The 18,243-nt window shown below is 43.8% G+C and overlaps 1 protein-coding gene and 1 pseudogene across 5 annotated transcripts in view; one reads left to right on the top strand and one right to left on the bottom strand.

Moving 5' to 3' along the window:
- The window catches only part of N4BP2L2 (NEDD4 binding protein 2 like 2), a 128,925-nt gene that overhangs the window by 73,854 nt on the left and 36,828 nt on the right, over positions 1 to 18,243 (top strand). The window lies entirely within an intron of this gene.
- On the bottom strand, positions 5,493 to 6,609 carry LOC308245235 (WW domain binding protein 1-like; annotated as a pseudogene). The gene has a single exon. The product of its transcript is annotated as a WW domain binding protein 1-like (transcript).

Genomic DNA, 18,243 nt, shown 5'->3' with positions numbered 1-18,243 from the left:
CAAGTGGGATTTACTCCAGGATTGCAAGGGTGGTATAATACTCGCAAAATTATTTTCCATCTCTTCACTTTCATCCTGTGTGATTCTTTTGATTTGAGGTGAGTCTCTTGCAGACAGCATATATATGGGTAATGTTTTATTATCCATTCAACTACCCTATGTATTTTTATTGGAGCATTTAAGCCATTTACATTTAAGGTTATTATTGATAGATACTTATTTGGTTGCATTTTTTTTTTATGCCTCTGTTCCTCTCTGTCTCTATTTCTTCTTCTTACTACAGTCCCTTTAACATTTCTTGCAATGGTTGTTTGGTAATAAACTCCTTTAGCCTTTTTTGGTCTGCAAAGCTCTTTATTTAACCTTCAATTTTGAATGATACCCTTGCAGTTAGAATAGTCCTGTATTCAGTCCCTTGCTTTTCATTACTTTGTATACTTCATGCCACTCCCTTCTGGCTTGAGTGTTCCTATTGAGAAATCAGCTTACAATCTAATGGGAGATCCATTGTAGGTAAGTTTCTGTCTCTCTCTTGCAGTCTTTGAGATTTTTTTCTATGCCTTCAATGTTTCCCAGTTTAATTACATGTTGTTTAATTACGTGCCTAGATGTGTGTCTTTTGGAGTTCATCTTCATTGGGACTCTCTATGTTTCCTGAACTTCAGTTGCTTTTTCCTTGCTTTAGGGAAATTTTCTGTCATCATTTCTTCAAACAGATTCTACATTCCTTGCACAGCTTCTTCTCCTTCTTGTAGTCCTATGGTGCATTTCATGTTGTCCCAAAGCCCCCTTAAACACTCCTTCTGCTTCTTATTTTTTTTCCCAATTGCTACTCTGAATGGGTGTTTTTTTCTACCTTCTCTCTTTCTTTTTTTTTTTTTAAATAAATTTTATTGATATTTTACAGAGAGGAAGGGAGAAGGATAGAGAGCTAGAAACATCGATGAGAGAGAAACATCAATCAGCTGCCTCCTGCACACCTCCCACTTGGGATGTGCCCGCAACCAAGGTACATGCCCTTGACCGGAATTGAACCCAGGACCCTTCAGTCCGCAGGCCGACGCTCTATCCACTGAGCCAAACCGGTTTCGGCATACCTTCTCTCTTTTTTTAAAAAAAAATATATTTTTATTGATTTCATAGAGGAAGGGAAAGGAAGAGAGAGATAGAAACATCAATGATGAGAGAGAATCTATGATCAGCTGCCTCCTGCACCATCAGGGATCGAGCCCACACCCAGGCTGGGAATCGAACTGTGACCTCCTAGTTTGCAGGTCTCAACCACTAAGCCACAGTGGCCGAACCCTACCTTCTCTTTTAACTTGTTGATTTGGTCCTCTGCTTCTTCTAGTCTACTGTTGACTCCTTCCAGGGTATTTTTTATTTCAGCTATTTCTTCTTCATTTCCCGTCAGTTCATATTCATGGTTTCTATCTTTTTTTTTTTTTTTTTTTTAATGCTGGTGTAGTTCTCATTAAGTTACATAAAGTTCTCCTTAAGTTGCTTGTAGTTCTCACTAACGTGTTTGAGCACCCTTAACCATTACTTTGAATTCTTTTTTTTTAAATATATTTTATTGATTTTTTACAGAGAGAGGAAGGGAGAAGGATAGAGAGTTACAAACATTGATGAGAGAGAAATATCAATCAGCTGCCTCCTGCATGCTCCCTACTGAGGATGTGCCTGCGACCAAGGTACATGCCCTTGACCGGAATCGAACCTGGGACCTTTCAGCCCACAGGCTGACGCTCTATCCACTGAGCCAAACCGATCAGGGCTACTTTGAATTCTTTATGTAACAAATTGTTTGCCTCCATTTCATTTTGTTCCTTTTCTGATGATGTCTCCTTTTCTGTCATTTGGGGGTTGTTTCTTTGTCTCCCCATTTCTTCTGTCCCTTTGTATTTGCTTGTATGCATTAGCTCAAACTACTATGGCTCCCAGTCTTCTTGGGGTGGTTTTATGTAGTAGGTGTTTTGTGGGACCCAGTGGTGCAGTCTCTTAGATCTCCTGAGCTGGGTACTCTAGGAATGCCCCTTGTTTGAGTTATTTGAGTTCTCTTGTTGTAATTGGGCCTTGAGTGTTGTCCCATTCATGGTTGGAATCCCCTCTGAGGGTGGCTTACTGTGAGGCTCACCCTTGAACACGTCATGCAAGCTGTTGTGGAGGTGCTGACTGAACAGAACAAAATACAACAAAACAAGAAACAAATGGAACAGAACAAAAACATACACAACACCCCTACAACAACCACAAAGGAAAAGAGAAGTAGGAAAGAGAAAAGAGATCAAGAATTATAGAAGCGATGTGAGAGTGATCTGGTTGCAGCATCTGTCACCTCATTGGTCGCCAGGGTTGATTCGGCTGATCTGGCTGGCTAGGCGGGTGTTCCCTCCTCCCTCACCAATCCATGAGTACGCAGAACAAAAAAGGCCACATGCTAACCTGACAAGCTCAGGGAAGGCCTTGCATGTCAGTCTTTTAAACTTAAAGACCTAAAGTAACCACAAAGGATGGTGTGAAATTAAAACTTTAACTAAAATCAGTTATGGTCGGTAGTCATGTCCTAGGCCGGTATTTTACCTGATAAGGTCAATTTTACCTTAACTGAGCCTAATGTCTTCTTTTTTTTTTTTTTTTTTTTTTTGGATTGATTTTATTTGGACTTCTCACAGTGGTTAGAGCCACTTTGTCTTCAGAACAATCACAGCACAGGAAATGCGTCACCGAGACTGCCCAGAAAGGTCTGACCAGCTGAATCTTATTGCTTAAAATACACAAATTCACATAACTGACAAATGGTGATGTGCCGCACACAGGAATGTGTTAGCATTTGCAAATCTTCTGACTGTAGCGCCAAATCCTCGACCAACCCCTTCCTTCTCATTCACCTGGAAAACCAGACTCCACCAAATCTCCCTGGCCCCCTAACTAGTCCTTCAACTCCCTGTTTCCACCTCCCTTTGCATGCAGGGCAGCCTCCTGGAGTAGGGACAGATTGTGACTGCTGGAATCAAGCCCCGCTCCCAGGTTCCATTATCCCTGACTCCTGCCTTTAGGGTGGGACGCTGCAGTGAACCTTAACACTCAGACCAGTTCCCCACTCTAATGGGGAAGGAAACATGAGAGGGCCAGAATTTATCCATTTGATCAGTGAACTGAAGGCGGACTCATTTTGGTAAAACTTGATGTCCTTGGAGACACTTCAGTGAGTTGTTTGGGATTTTTTTTTTTTTTTTAATGGTAGAAGGAAAGGCATCTGAGGGCTGCTGACGCACTCCCGCCCACTCTCGCTACGCACCGGCTTGCTGGCATGAGCTGGACCTCAGCATAGGAAGGTAAGCCCTGCGGTGTCTGCCAAACCTCCTGGCAATTCTGGGCAGGGCTCACGTCTGGGCCACAGCTAGTCCAAGCTTGTCCCTGAAGATCCAATTAAGCCTTCGGTCTGGAGTTCCACCTTCACCTTCTGTGCCGAGTGGTTGTGAACACCCCCCAGGGGCCTGATACTGAGGGCCAGGAGCAGCCGAGGGAGGCAGACAGGTTCAGAGCACATTTCCATTTACAGGGAACAGAACACAGGCCTCGGCATGTCCACGGAGCAATGTGCAAATTGCAGTGATGGGTAGAGGAAAACCTCTACTTTGAGGACAGTATCTCAGGCAAACACGGGACTGCCGTCGACAATGCTGCTGAATACACCCAAGTACACAGTCAGAAAATTGTTCAGTAAACAGTAAATGCGTAGAATAAATTACCTTGAGAGGGCCATATCTGCTCCAAACATGTGGTAAATGGGAACAGAATGGCTGCCAGTCAAAGTATATTCACAGGAAAACAGGGCTGGGGGCTCACACACAACAAATACACACACACAGGTTATCCAAAAAGTCATTGTATATGGACTTCACTTTGTTCAACATAGATTTTGGTTTCGTGGACTCCAAACACAGACACTCATTCACCTCACAGCCTTGGATTTGTCTATTTTTGTATACGTCTATATTTTTTCCCTTTCTTATCATAAGGTCAATGCCTAGTCTAAATGTCATTGTTCAAGAGTGGGAGAAGAACCAAACTCTTCAAATGAACAGGGCAGGGCAGGGAATGTTAGTTTCGGCTGCTTGCTTTCTCCATTCAGATTATTCCCATCAAAGCTCCACTGGTTATCTGAAGCCAAACTGCAGTAACAAGGATCCCGTGGTCCTTCTGGACGGCTCCTCCGGCTCCTCCACCTCCTCCACCCCCTCCTGGGGCCACTCAGACTCTTTACATAGACTACGATTGGTTACCCCACTCACAAGGGGAGGGGGACATGAAAACCACAGATAACCAAGGCAATTTCCCCCCAAGTGGTTAGTTAAAACAACAACAAACTTACTCAGAATCAAGAGAAAATACTGTGTGAGAATCGGCCTATGGGGCTGCCCTTGCTCAGCACCACAGCCTCATTTGTTCAGAGAGAACAGTGATACATACAGGCCCACAGACTGCGTGCTTGGGTTGGGGGAGGGCCCTGGCCACCTGTGGGCACAGACCAAAGGGCAGAGATGCAGAAAGCTGCCCCTCTATCCACCACTGTGACTCAGGGCTTCCTGTGCACCCACAGAAGGTCCAGAGATAGCCTCCGCCCAAGCCGCGACACAAAGCATCTCCTTCTGGCTCTTTGAAGGCTGACTTGAGAAAGAGTCGCAGACTTCCCTTTTCCGGAACAGAATTCTTGCCTGCCCACTGGTAAAGCTCTTGTTTTCAGCTCGCTTTTGTTCTTTTTCTATTTTAAGAAATGAAAAACAAAGAGAAGGCAGTATAATCTTCACCTGCACCAGTCTGCGGCCAGCCAGAACGTGCTGGGCAGGGATGTAGTGATGCATCGATCTCGTCACCTGGAATTTGGGAATGCAACAAACCCTTACCTACCTACCACACACAGCTACCCATCAGCCCTCATCCTCCCACAGGACTGGCCCAAGTCCAGCTCTGCAGACACTGGCATCGAGGGATGACAACCCCTGGGTCTCTGCAGGCTTCCTTCACCCAGGGCTGAGACCTGCCGCCTCTCCCGACTGACACAGCAAGGTTCTCTTACACTAATAACAGAGCAAAAATCCACTCCATCACCAAGAGTCACCTCAGGGCACGGTCTCAGCTTCCTTCCTTGGGGACTTCTTAAACACACGGTACCTCCGACCAGGCAGGTAGTGAAATATGACTTGAAAAAGAAAAAAGGGAGATGGGTGGGGAATGAGGAATGAGTCACAGAACCAACTTCTCAGCCCTCCACAATACTGTGCTTCTATGGGGGGCGGGGCATCCACACCCCAAACTACCTGGAGATGTAGGAAAATGCAGAAACAAAGGGAGAAAAAAGAAGAAGAAGAAAAAAAAAAGACCAAGTGGCTGTACCACTTTCTTGGAAAGTCACTTAATGCTTCTCTTGTGGTTCTCCCCTACCCCGGGTTGCTTTGCCAAGTTCTCAGATACAGGCAGGGCCTGCTCTAGCTGGGGGAGCTGCTGCTTTGGGAGTTTGGGGAGTCTTGCTCATTGATGGTGTTCAGCAGCAGGCACGCCAGTGGCCGGGGCAGGTGGGGATGCCCAAGATCTCGGGCCTGCTCCTCGGAGGGCTGGCATAGCCCTTCTTCCTCGTCACCAGGGGGCCACACATGGCAGCTGTCGCAGAATTCCAGGGGTCCATCCAGAGCGTCGCAGAATTCCAGGGGTCCATCCAGAGCGTCGTCGATAAGTGTGCTGAACTCTTTGAGGTTGTCGTCATGGTGGCCCCGGTTGCACACACACACCTCAATGCCCGAGTCACCCGTGAAGCAGCGCTGTCTGCCAGGCGTCTTGTCCTTGCTGTTGGGGAGGGCGCTGCCCTGCTCGCAGCTATAATCTTTCAGCAGCTGCTCCTTACATTCGGAATCCTTGTCCAGGAAGGCCCCAGGGGCCAGCTCCCCCAGGTCAGCCACACAGCCGCTGGGCTCCATTCCAGGGGCTTTGGTGGCTGCTGGGTTGGCTGGCATGTCGATGTTGGAGGGCTCAGGGTCAGCGATGATGCTCGGGGGTCTTGTGCTGCTTCTGCTGGACCCTGACAAGGGGCCGCTCTGGGCCCCCTGGGAGCCCCTGGCGGGATCAGCACCTGGGGGGTTGCCGCCTGCAGGGCCACACTGTGCAGACAGCTGCTGCTGCTGTAGTTGGAAGGCACTGTATGTTGGGGGAGGAGTTGGAGGTCAGTTCACCACTTCCTCATAAGGAGGTAGTAAATAGTTTGGCAAAAACCTGAAATAAAATGGCAGCACTGAGTAATTGTGGGCTTCCCGGTAGGCAATCAGGTTGATTTCATGTTGCCGCTGCTGGGCCCGAAGGCGGTGCTTGGCTCCGTGGTGGTGGCAAACACAGCAGCAACTCAGGATGATGATGATGGTCCACCAGAGTTCATAGTAGTAGTTGTAGCACTGAGACTGTCCACAGCAGTGTCCTGTGTCACACATGTAGCTCTGATTGTTGGCACCCACACAGGTTTCCTTATCCTGCGGGGGTTCAGCCCCGGCTGACGGGGCTGGGCAGCGCCTGGAGGAGCAGGAGCACCATGCCACCCAGGAGCCTTCTCCTCTCCATCCCCCTCCTGCTCCTGCTCCTGCTCCTCCACCTCTTTCCACTTCTGGAGCCTATTGTCTTTTTGCATCTAAGATAACATACCTATGAAATGTCAGAGTAATTTGTAACTTCCCTTTTTCCCCAACCCCTGGGGCACAATCAAATGCGCCTGGGTGTCAGGACGAAGACCATAAATTCCTTCATTGTTATTGTTATCATGTTAATTGTTGACTATTAACTATTCTGTACCCACCTAAGTAATGAGTCTATCATTTTACTTTTTATTCAATCCCAAAGGTAACCCTCCTCGCTTTGCTTTCTCCCGCCTCCCTAATCTATCACCAATGGACTTCATGTAACTCATTTACATCTCTTCTTTTGATGTAAGGTATAAAACAAGGTGAAAAACCACCATTCTCTGGAGCATTATCCCAATCCGTTGAGATTCTGCTTCCTCTCTTCTTCCAGAACCCCCATGATGCAAATGTTGGTAAGCTTGAAATTGTCCCAGAGGCTCCTTACACTATCTTCATATTTTTGGATTCTTTTTTCTTTTTGCTCTTATGACTGGGTGTTTTTTGCTTCCTCACATTCTAAATCACCAATTTGATTCTCTCTACTGTTGATTCCCTATAAATTATTCTTCATTTCAGTTAATATATCCTTCATTTCTGACTGGTTCTTTTTCATGTCTTTGATGTTCTCACTAAGATCCTTGAAATTCTCACTAAGGTCTTTGAACGTCTCCTTAACTTTCTTGAGCATCTTTACAACCATTGTTTTGAACTTTGTATTTAGTAATTTGCTTGCTTCCATTTTATTTAGTTCTTTTTCTGGAGACGCTTTTATTCTTTCATTGGTGACACATTTCTTTGTATCCACATATTGGATGCTTCCCTGTGTTTGTTTCTATGTATTAGGTAGAGCTGCTATGTCTCCTGGAATTGGTAGAGTGGCCTTGTGTAGTAGGTGTCCTGCAGGGCCCAGTGGCCCAGCCTCACCAGTCAGCTGAGCTGGACACTCTAGGTGTGCACCTGTGTAGGCTGTGTGCACTGTGTTTTTGTAGTTGAGCCTTGCTTGCTGTTGGCATCCTGGGAAGGAATTGACCCCTCAGGCCAATTGTCTATGAGGACCAGCTGCGACTACAGTGGAAGAGCTACTGTGCAGGAGACACCCCTATGGAGCAGAACTTGCTTCAGTGGGGCTTTGGTGCTCTCTGAGTCCACTCCTTGAGTGTGTGTCACTCATGGATGTGATAGAGTTGTAATCTGGCATGATCCAAAGCTGTCCACTGGGTGCACTATGTCTGGGACTACCCGGCACAAGCTATAGAGCAATCTGCAGATGGCTGATACTTGTGCTGGTCTTGGAGGTGCCTAGAAGAGGCCAAGCTTGAAACTTGGCAGGCTGCTGCTACTACCAGGCTTGGGGGCACTTAGCAAGAGGTATGGAGCATGTGGAGTCCAGTTGCTACTTGTTTGAGAGGAGAGTCTGAATCCTGAGCCGGGACAGATCATTCATAAGGGAAAGCTACTCCAGAAAGCTTGGATGGAACTGCAAATTGTGTGGACCATATCTTAGGGAATCACCAGGGCAAGGTGAACAGTGTGGGCCAGGTTGATAGATACTCAGATTTGGCATCTGCTAGTCAGCTCTGTGAGAGGGGAGGTCTCAGGAAAGGAACAATGACCTCTGCCAGCACTTTTGTCTGGGAAAAAAGCTGTCCCCCAGTTCTTGCCCTGATGCTAGACAATTTAGTTCCTCTATGTATGTCTCTGGACCCTTTCAAGCTGTTGTCCCAGTTCTGTAGCTCAGAGGGAGTGAGTCCAAGTAAGTATGTGCATGGCTCTTTAAGAGGAACTGCCTGGGTTTCCAGCTGCCTCCATGTCATTCAGCCACAATACCTGCTGGGTGTTTTTTTTTTTAATTTCTTTATTGACTAAGGTATTACATATGTGTCTTCATATATCCATTATCACTGCTGGTTTTTACAGCCTGAAGTTACTGGGACATCTCTTCCTGGCACTGGAACCCTGGGATGATGGTTCTGGTGTGGGGCTGGACCCCTTGTTCCTCATAAGAGGCCTCCTCAGCAAGGTATCTCTCCTGATTTTAAACTACCACATGTGGGTGAGAGACCAGCCTGTTCCACGCCTCCACCCCTCCTACCAGTTTCAATGTGCTTTCTTCTTCTCTAGTTGTAGGACTTCCATTTAGTCAGATTTCAGGTGGTTCTGAATGATGGTTGTTCTGTATTTTTGTTGTAATTTTGATGTGGTTGTGGGAAGATGCAAGTACAGCTTTTACCTATGCCACCATCTTGGTTCCTCTGTTCTACTTTTAAAATTTTAAATTAATCTTACATAAACTTTAGTTGTAACTATAATAACTACTCATTGCATTTACAAACAGGTTTATATTTGCCTGACAGGCATGGCTCAGTGGTTGAGCATTGACCTATGAACCAGGAGGTCACGGTTCGATTCCTAGTCAGGGCACATGCCCAGATTGCAGGCTTGATTCCAAGTAGGGGGCATACCATAATAATCTCAAGGTCCATCCATGCTGTCACAAAGGATAAGAGATCCTTCTTTTTTATAGACATGTAGTATTCCACTGCACAAATGTACCTCACCTTTTTTATCCACTCATCTTTTATGGACACTTGGGCTGTTTCCAGATATTGGTTTTTGTATATAATGCTGTTATGAACATAGGGTTGCACATATTTACTGGAAGCCAATTCTAGCATGTCATAACTGCAAGAGTTTCATCGAAAGGTTGCTGGAACTTGGGGACACAACAAGGGCTGAGTCACATATGTTATCGCCTGCTGAAATGGCTAAAGGCATTTCCCCAAACCTGAAAAGGATGCATTAAATTGTTTGCTGCCAGAGGAGAGAAACCAAGATGGCGGCATAGGTAAACACCTGAACTGCTGCCTCACACAACAGCTTCAAAACTACAACTAAAAGACAAAACAGACATCATCCAGAACCACAGGAAGGCTGGCTGAGTGGAAATTCTACAACTAGAAGGAAAGAGAAAAGCACACTGAGACTCAGGGGAACTGCAGAAGTAAAGGCAGAGGTACGGAGGGCTGGCAACTGAGTACGTGGCTGTCTTTTTCAAGCCGGAGAAAGACAAAAGCTCCCGAATGCTCTGAACTCCAGTTCCGGGTGAGACTCTGGGTACCCAGACTCATACGGGGAGAAACTGGACTGTCTGGCAGCGGGCGAAACTCGAGGGCGGCTTTCTCTCAGAGGTGCTTGCAGTGATTACCGCGGGACACTGAGACCCAGGGGCCTCTTAGGGCAGGGCTGATGGGAAGCCACTGCTGTTTCCTCCGCCTTGAGACTCCGCCCCATCCAAGTGTGTGCAGAGGCTTTTGCATATGAATGGCCGGGTCCTTTGAAAATTAAACTTACCTAACAAACTGCAGCTGAGTCAGTGAGATCCAGAACATCCAAAAGAAGGCCTAAGGCCCCGCAGCAGCTTGCATTGCTTCACAGCTGGGTCTCATCTGGGAACCTCCAAAAGCCAAACAAAGAAGAGGAAAATGCACATCTCTCCATAGCTCCTGCTGGGTGGCCCCAGGCAGAAGCTAAATTAGCACCTCCTTAGAGATCCAAGAGCCAGTGTACCCAGGGATGAGAGTAGGACCATCCAGATTACAACTCCTCAGATCCATAGGGACACACTCAAGGGGCAGATTCAGTGAGCACCAAAGCCCCACTGAAGCAAGTCTTGCCTCATAAGGGTGTCCCCAGCACAGAAGTTCTCCCATAGTAGACACAGCTGATCCTCTCAGCAAATTGACCTGGAGGTCAATTCCTTCCAGTGATACCAACAACAATCAAGGCTTAACTACAACAAGACTGTGCACACAGCCCACAAAGGGGTGCACCAAGAGTGTCCACCTCAGGTAAGTGGGGAGGCTGAGCCACTGGGCCCTATAGGACACCTAGCACACAAAGCCACTCTATCAACTCAGCGAAGCAGCCAAAATGCAGATACAAAGAAACAGGTCACAAATGAAAGAAATGGAGGACAGCAAATGACTGGATATAGAGTTCAAAACCACGGTTATAAGGTTTTTCAAGAATTTTCTAGAAACTGCTGATAAATTTAGTGAGATCCTCGAGGATATGAAAAAGGACCAATTAGAAATTAAGCATACACTGACTGAAATAAAGAATAATATACAGAGATCCAACAGCAGACTAGAGGATCGCAAGAATCAAGTCAAAGATTTGAAATACAAAGAAGCAAAAAACACCCAACCAGAAAAGCAAAAAGAAAAAAGAATCCAAAAATATGAAGATAGTGTAAGGAGCCTCTGGGACAACTTCAAGCATACCAATATCCGAATTATGGGGGTGCCAGAAGAAGAGAGAGAGCAAGATACTAAAACTCTATTTGAAGAAATAATGACAGAAAACTTCCCCCACCTGGTGAAAGAAATAGACTTACAAGTCCAGGAAGCACACAGAACCCCAAACAAAAGGAATCCAAAGAGGACCACACCATGACACATTATAGTTAAAATGCCAAGAGCAAAAGACAAAGAGAGAATATTAAAAGCAGCAAGAGAAAAACAATTAGTTACCTACAAGGGAGCACCCATACGACTGTCAGCTGATTTCTCATCAGAAACTATGCAGGCCAGATGGGAGTGGCAAGAAATATTCAAAGTGATGAATAGCAAGAACCTACAACCAAGATTACTCTACCCAGCAAAGCTATCATTCAGAATTGAAGGTCAGATAAAGAGCTTCACAGATAAGAAAAAGCTAAAGGAGTTCAGCACCACCAAACCAGTATTATAGGATATGATGAAAGGTATTCTTTAAGAAGAGGAAGAGGAAGAAAAAGGTAAAGATAAAAATTATGAACAACAAATAAATATCTATCAACAAGTGAATCTAAAAATCAAGTGAATAAAAAATCTGATGAACAAAATAAACTGGTGAATATAATAGAATCAGGGGCATAGAAAGGGAGTGGACTGACCATCCTCGGTGGAAAGGGGTGTGGGGTGTGTGGGAAGAGTCTGGACAAAAATCATACACCTATGGATGAGGACAGTATGGGGAGGGGGTAAGAGCAGAGGGTGGGGTGGGAACCGGGTGGAGGGGAGCTATGGGGGGAAAAAAGAGGAACAATTGTAATAATCTGAACAATAAAGATGTATTGAAATGAGAACAAAATTACCACCAAAAAAAATTGTTTGCTGCCAGACGGCTCAGGGCATCTTAATCTACATGTTATTGACTCCTCCTGGCCAAACACCTGAACAGCCAGAGGTAATTCCTCATCCTGACAATGGACTCTGTAGACGAAACCCTACCCTTTGAAGTGTTTATCTCCACCTTGCCTTAGTACAATTTTTGTTAATAAAAAGCAAGGGGTCCTTGAGACAAGGAGAACTTGGGTTTCTTCAGCCAAGCTCCACTGACCCCCCAAATGCCTTTCAAAATTATGTTTCATCTCTGGACTCTTATTTAATTTATGCACAGCCACTTCTCCAGGTTTTCTGAACCCTTCTAGATGCTGGATCAAGACCACTGGTGTTACATATTCTTTCTGACTGGTGTTTCATGATTCTTATGATGTGGGAACCCCTTTCATGTCCTGCATGGTTCAGGGTTCAGGTACAGGGTTTGGGTTCTGGAGGAGGCCGCACACAAATGAAAGAGACTAGAAAAATATTAATTTGGGAAATGGGGGCCTGGCGGAAGCCCAACTCTAGTGGGAGGACTACGCTTTGCTTTGGCCTTGCCATCCCTTTTATTCAGGTTTGGGATACACCCTTTGCCCTTAGGCAGGCAATTCCATTAACAGGCAGATTATCTTATCAGTATGGATTTACATGATTATTTTGTGGCGAAGTTGCTTCAGCTACCATTGTCTCAATTAGATAGGAAGTGGTTGGCTCTGACCTTTCAGAGCTTCAAGGTTGATCAACCTTCCAAGGTTCCTTGTCCACACCTTTCTAATTAGTGAGACAATGATCGGTTTCCAGCACTAAGGCACTATGTATATTTTTACAAAAACCCTGTTCCTTCTCCTATGCTACAATCTACATCCAGCTTTTGGAAGATATCTTTTACAAGGAAGATACCATTTTTAACTTTCAAATCTAGACAAGAGTAGATAATAAGCTAAATGATACAGGTCTTACTTCTCCAGAAATGTTAAGTGGCCCATCTGATACTTTGTAATCTTTTAGGATCACTTCTAATCTTCACTTTTTAAATAAAAGGTTTTGTGGAAAAACTGAACCCATGGGAAGAACCAAAGCTATTACAGTTCTTACAAACTGAGGAAAACCAAGATTCAACAAACACTGACCTTGATTCACTTGAGCTGCCTTTCAACTATTAAGGCTTTGTGGATTTCTTGGAGTTCTAGTAGGAAAATTGTGCTTATTTGCTACAGATAAAAAGTCCAGTTTAACATATACAAATAATTTTTCAGGTGTTTCTCCTTTGTGTTAGTGATTTCATTTGGTTAATTGATCTTGTGATGCTTTTCAGGAGTGGAAGTGGAGGACCCATAGCAAATGGTGTTTGATCTTCAGAATTGTGTCCCCTGTCCCACCTCTGGGACCAGTCGTCTTAAATGTCTTTGAGCATGTAGAATATTTGGACCCTCAATTTAAATAGAAACTAGGAAGCGTGAAGGAAAAGGTGGGAAAACAGTGATTAGTGATTATGTAACAAATAAAGACAGATTGCTTTTTGTTGTTGTTTTTTAACTCTTTCTACATTCTACATTTCCCTTATTTGGTACATGCCCTTTTCTTTCTTAGTCATAATATGGCATGTAGACATGAGAACAGTTAAGAAGAGCATGGTAAAGATTAAATGATGAAAAAAAAATCATCTGCAATAGTTAAATTTAATATTTAAAGACTATCTGAGAAGGGCATTGAAAAGTTGATTAAAAAGCATTCTGACTGATGATTTGAAAGGTTCCTTCAGTCTCTCAAGATTGTTTTTTGGAAATGAAAAATCCACCTGTAAATAAAAGAAGTTAAAATATGATTTTTTAATATTCTAAGTAAAATTATAGGTAAATTTATCCTAAATAATAAGCATATTTAAGATGCTAAATGTCTTAAGAAATGGAGCACATGGGGGGGGGGGGGGCGGGGATCGGGCAGTGGAGGTAGAAAAGGGTATAGAAGGAATAAATGATGATGGAAAAAATGAAGTAAATTTTTTTAAAAAGAAGAAGAAATGGAGCACATATGCCAACATTGCCTTAGCTGTAAGTCAGTTTCAGGTGTTAGTGATTTTACGCAATTGCACGTGTCTCCTTCCTTGAGAATAAAAGTTGTAAAAGGTGAGAAGTCAAAATTCCAAGCCCTGCAGTTCTTCTGTGTCTTCCAGATATTCTTTCTCTTCTGCTCCCACCAGGGTGCCTGGGCCATGTGTCTGTATCAACTTGTCTTCCAGAGTTTATTACTTTGCCCCTAAACTTCTGCTGTTCTGGACAAAGGTGGTCTTCACAGCTCAGACCCATGATGGACTAAGTCTCAGGGCCAGGTGTTCCCCATTATCAGCCTGCCCTTGAGTTCTAGCACCACATTTATAGTTTTTGTAAACTTTGTGGATAATCGCATCTTAACTGTTTGCTGCAATTGTCTATCCTCCAAGATGTACCAAAGAAACACACCAGTTGAAAAAGATAAAATGCATTTGTTGCTTTGGGGAATTTTAAAAGATAACTGAAGTCATTTTAGGTAAGGGATCGTAGTCCAAGGCTCATACTAGAAATTGTATGCAACAATTTTTGTGTAATTTTGTGCCATTTTTCTGGGAGAAAGTCCACAGATTCTATCAGCTTCTCAGCGGGGTCCATAACCCAAAAAAAGATTAACAATCACTGCCTTAGATCAGTACCAGAAAGCATACAAATGCTAAAGCTTCACCTTTCTTGAATGTACAATACCATTATAATTAACATAATGATCAAGCATCCATTAATTAAGCTTTGGAAAGCTTTTTTGAAGAAATAGACCTCATTCATCAAATAGGTTACCTTCTAAATGGGGAGACAAGACTAATACAAAACAAAATTATTGCACATAGAAAATATAAATGACAGGCTTATGAATATTTTATGAGTGAGGTTAGCAGTGCTAAAGGGATGTGGAAGAGAATATGGGCATATGGTTTTGTCTGGGATGGCTTATTTGTACAACTGAATTATAAGCAATATTTAGTGGCTTAAAAGAAAAATGAAAGAAATTTCACATTTAGAAATGGCATGTTCTTTAAAAAGGAGAGGAGAAAACTAAGTGCAGACTGTAAAATGATATATGTGGCTATGTTGGGCAATCTAAGCGCTGGTCTCTCTATGGCCAGTGGCCTTGTAAATAAGGCAGGGAACTCAAACAAATCAAGTATTAGGAGTTCTGTAGACACAGTAGGATTATATAGTAGAGCCATATACCAGTATAAACCCGAGGAAACCAAATTACCAATGTAGCTAGAGATATGTGAGTATAGGAAAAATATTTTGTGTGGTTTGGTGTGGACTTGTTTATGAGTATCTTAATTGTTTGTGAGGATTTCCCCCCAGACACTTTTATGTGGAAGGAACAATTTGCAAGACTAAACTTGCTATAGTTACAATGGTTTATACATGTCACAGAAAAGGACAATTACCGAAAATTTATGCCCTGTGACAGTACCAGTTTTTATATAGTTAGTTATACTAGTAGCCTGGTGCATGAAATTTGTACACATTAAATGAGAATTAATTAGAGGAAATATTTTAATATTGCTATTTGCCCTTTCTCTATAATAGAAGTGTTAGAGATGAAAGAAAATTAGTAAAATGTATATGAAAATCTTCCTCCTGTCAGGGTCTGGGGCGCACCACGATTACAGAACCGGTTCCTCCACCACCTTTCCAGTTCACACTACCCTGTGCGAACCGCACTGCGATCTGTGAACTCACACAGGAATCTGATCGCATGGGTGAGAAGACCCATGCAATCACATTCCACCGCAGGAAAAAAGAAGGCACGTATGCCTTTTTTCTTCCGAATCTAATGCGAGTTCAGCCATACAAGCATATGGCTGAACTCGCACTGCTCAGAGATCGCAACAGTGTGAACTGGTGCTTACACAGCACACAACATACAACATCATACACAACTGAATAGCAATCAAAATATAAATGCACTTACTGTCAATTAAATTGGGTTTCTTACTCCTCGGCTGTCTGCAGAGCCGGATTAAGTCCCATGGGGCCTTAGGCAGATTACCAGTTTGGGGCCCCCATGCGATAACACTGAGCACTGACCATTTGCATTAACACTGACCACTGACCATTTGCGATAACACTGACCGCTGACAATTTGCATTAATACTGAGTGCTGACCATTTGCATTACCACTGAGCACTGACTATTTGCATTACCTCTGAGCACTGACCATTTGCATTACCTCTGAGCACTGACAATTTGCATTAGCACTGAGCGCTGACTGTTTGCATTATCACTGTGATGCAACCCCCCTAGAAACCACCCCAAACCAACTAATCAACTTTTTTAAAAAAGGCTCTCCTAACTTCAAAAAAAAAGGCTCTCCTAACATCAAAAAAAAGGCATCCCCTATCTGCAAAAAAAAAAAATACCTCCTAACTTCAGAAAAAAAGGCCCCCCTTAACTGCAAAAAAAAAAAAAAAGGCCCTACTAACTGCAAAATAAAAGAAAAAATAGACCTCCTAACTTCAAAAAAAAAAAATCCTAACTTGTTCTTACCTCGGTCCTCAGGCAGCAGCAGCAGCAGGCTCTGCACAGGCAAGCTCGTGACTTGTCCAATCACACCTGAGACTGAGAGGAGGAGTCGAGAGACAGAGATTAGGAGGGGAGTCGGAGAGTGCGGCGCACATTCCACACATGCGCACTGCGGGCCTGGGACGAGTCGGCTGCTAAGCAGGACAGGCAGCGGCGGCAAAAACACCCGGCGGGCCGGATAAATGTCCTCGGCGGGCCGCATGTGGCCCGCGGGCCGTAGTTTGAGGACCCCTGGGCTAAAGGAACCAGACAGCCTCGATCGTCTGCCTCATTAGGCTTTTATTGTAAGAGCAATTTGAGATAAAGTTTAGCTTTTAGATACAATCAGTAGGGTAAGTAATCTTAGAAGGACACATGTGTCTTCAGTGTTCTATAAGCAAGGACATCCAAAAATTAAGCATAAGGATTCCAGTAAACACCCAGGGGTCTGCATGTGCACAGAGATATTTGGAAAGGTCCAGGAATAATTAGGGGTGCCACCTTCAGCACTCCCCTAAGTCAGAATTCTGATAAACAGGGTGGGCAACCTTCTGCACACTTCCCTTTTCTCAGAATGTCCTCCTTACAAACTTTCCAACGAAGTCTCATGTGCTCCCCAATAGATTTGGAAGTGCCTCATTATTGGTGCTCTGTTGGTCCATAGTGAGAGACATGACTATTCTGACAGGCTGTTAATTTTCCCAGTGGCGGGAGGAGGACAGGCTGGAAAAGCCAGTCCTTTATATAACGGAATAGGGAGAGGGTGGCTGGGGTAATGATGGTGGTTTAAATGTGCTCAGAGGCAATGCTAGGGATATATTTTGAGATAAATAGTAAAATTAAGATTTAGTAAAATATTATAGAATTATATAGTTCAGGATAGTATTTTTAAACTGTTCATATATAAATACTGCTGTGGGAAAAGTAGATTGTTTTAAATATATATTTTTATTAATTTCAAAGAGGAAGGGAGAGGGAGAGAGAGATAGAAACATCAATAGAGATTGAGAATTATTGATTGGCTGCCTTCTGCACACCTCACACTCGGGATCAAGCCTACAAACCGAATGTGCCCTCATGGGGAATAGAACCCGTGACCTCCTGGTTCATAGGTCAACACTCAACCACTGAGCCACGCCAGCTGGGCAGATTGTTTTATATGCCCAGTTAGTATAACCAAATATATTTTTTCTAAACTTCATATTTGTCCTCACTCCCCATGGCAATCTATTGCTACCTAAATACACACACACACACACACACACACACACATCCCAATACTTTAAATGTTTAAATTGACACTTGTGGTTATGTTTCTTTTGTCATCCTGGAAGTGTCTCTACATGAGTTAAATGATGGTGCAAACTTCACCCCAATGCCAAATATTAATCATTTTACATGTTTTTAAATTATAATTTCTAGAAAAGACAAGAGAATTGCTTAATAAATGAGAATTCCTTGAACTTTAAGTACTGTACAACTTATTCCAGAGATCTCTATATGATCAGAAGGAAGTGGGTTTTGACATTATTTGGTTGTAATAGTTCATTGAACCACAATTAGAGAATAAATACAAAACATGTAGTGCCCTGGCCAGCTTGGCTCGGTGGATAGAGCATCAGCCTGCGGACTGAAGGGTTCCAGGTTCAATTCTGGCCAAGGGCACATGCCTGGGTTGCAGGCTTGATCCCCAGTGGGGGGCATGCAGGAGGCAGCCGGTCAATGATTCTCCTTCATCATTAATGTTTCTATCTCTCTTCTTCTCCCTTCCTCTCTGAAATCAATAAAGAAACATATTTTTTAAAAAAGATGTAGTATTTAACCATAGCAACCCTGATATGATGTGTTTATTTCCTTTAA

This window comes from Plecotus auritus, assembly GCF_963455305.1.
Source record: "Plecotus auritus genome assembly, chromosome: 3".
NCBI classification, from domain to species: Eukaryota; Metazoa; Chordata; class Mammalia; order Chiroptera; family Vespertilionidae; genus Plecotus; species Plecotus auritus.
The sequence above is the reverse complement of the archived record's forward strand: the minus strand, read 5'-3'. Positions and strand labels throughout refer to the sequence as shown.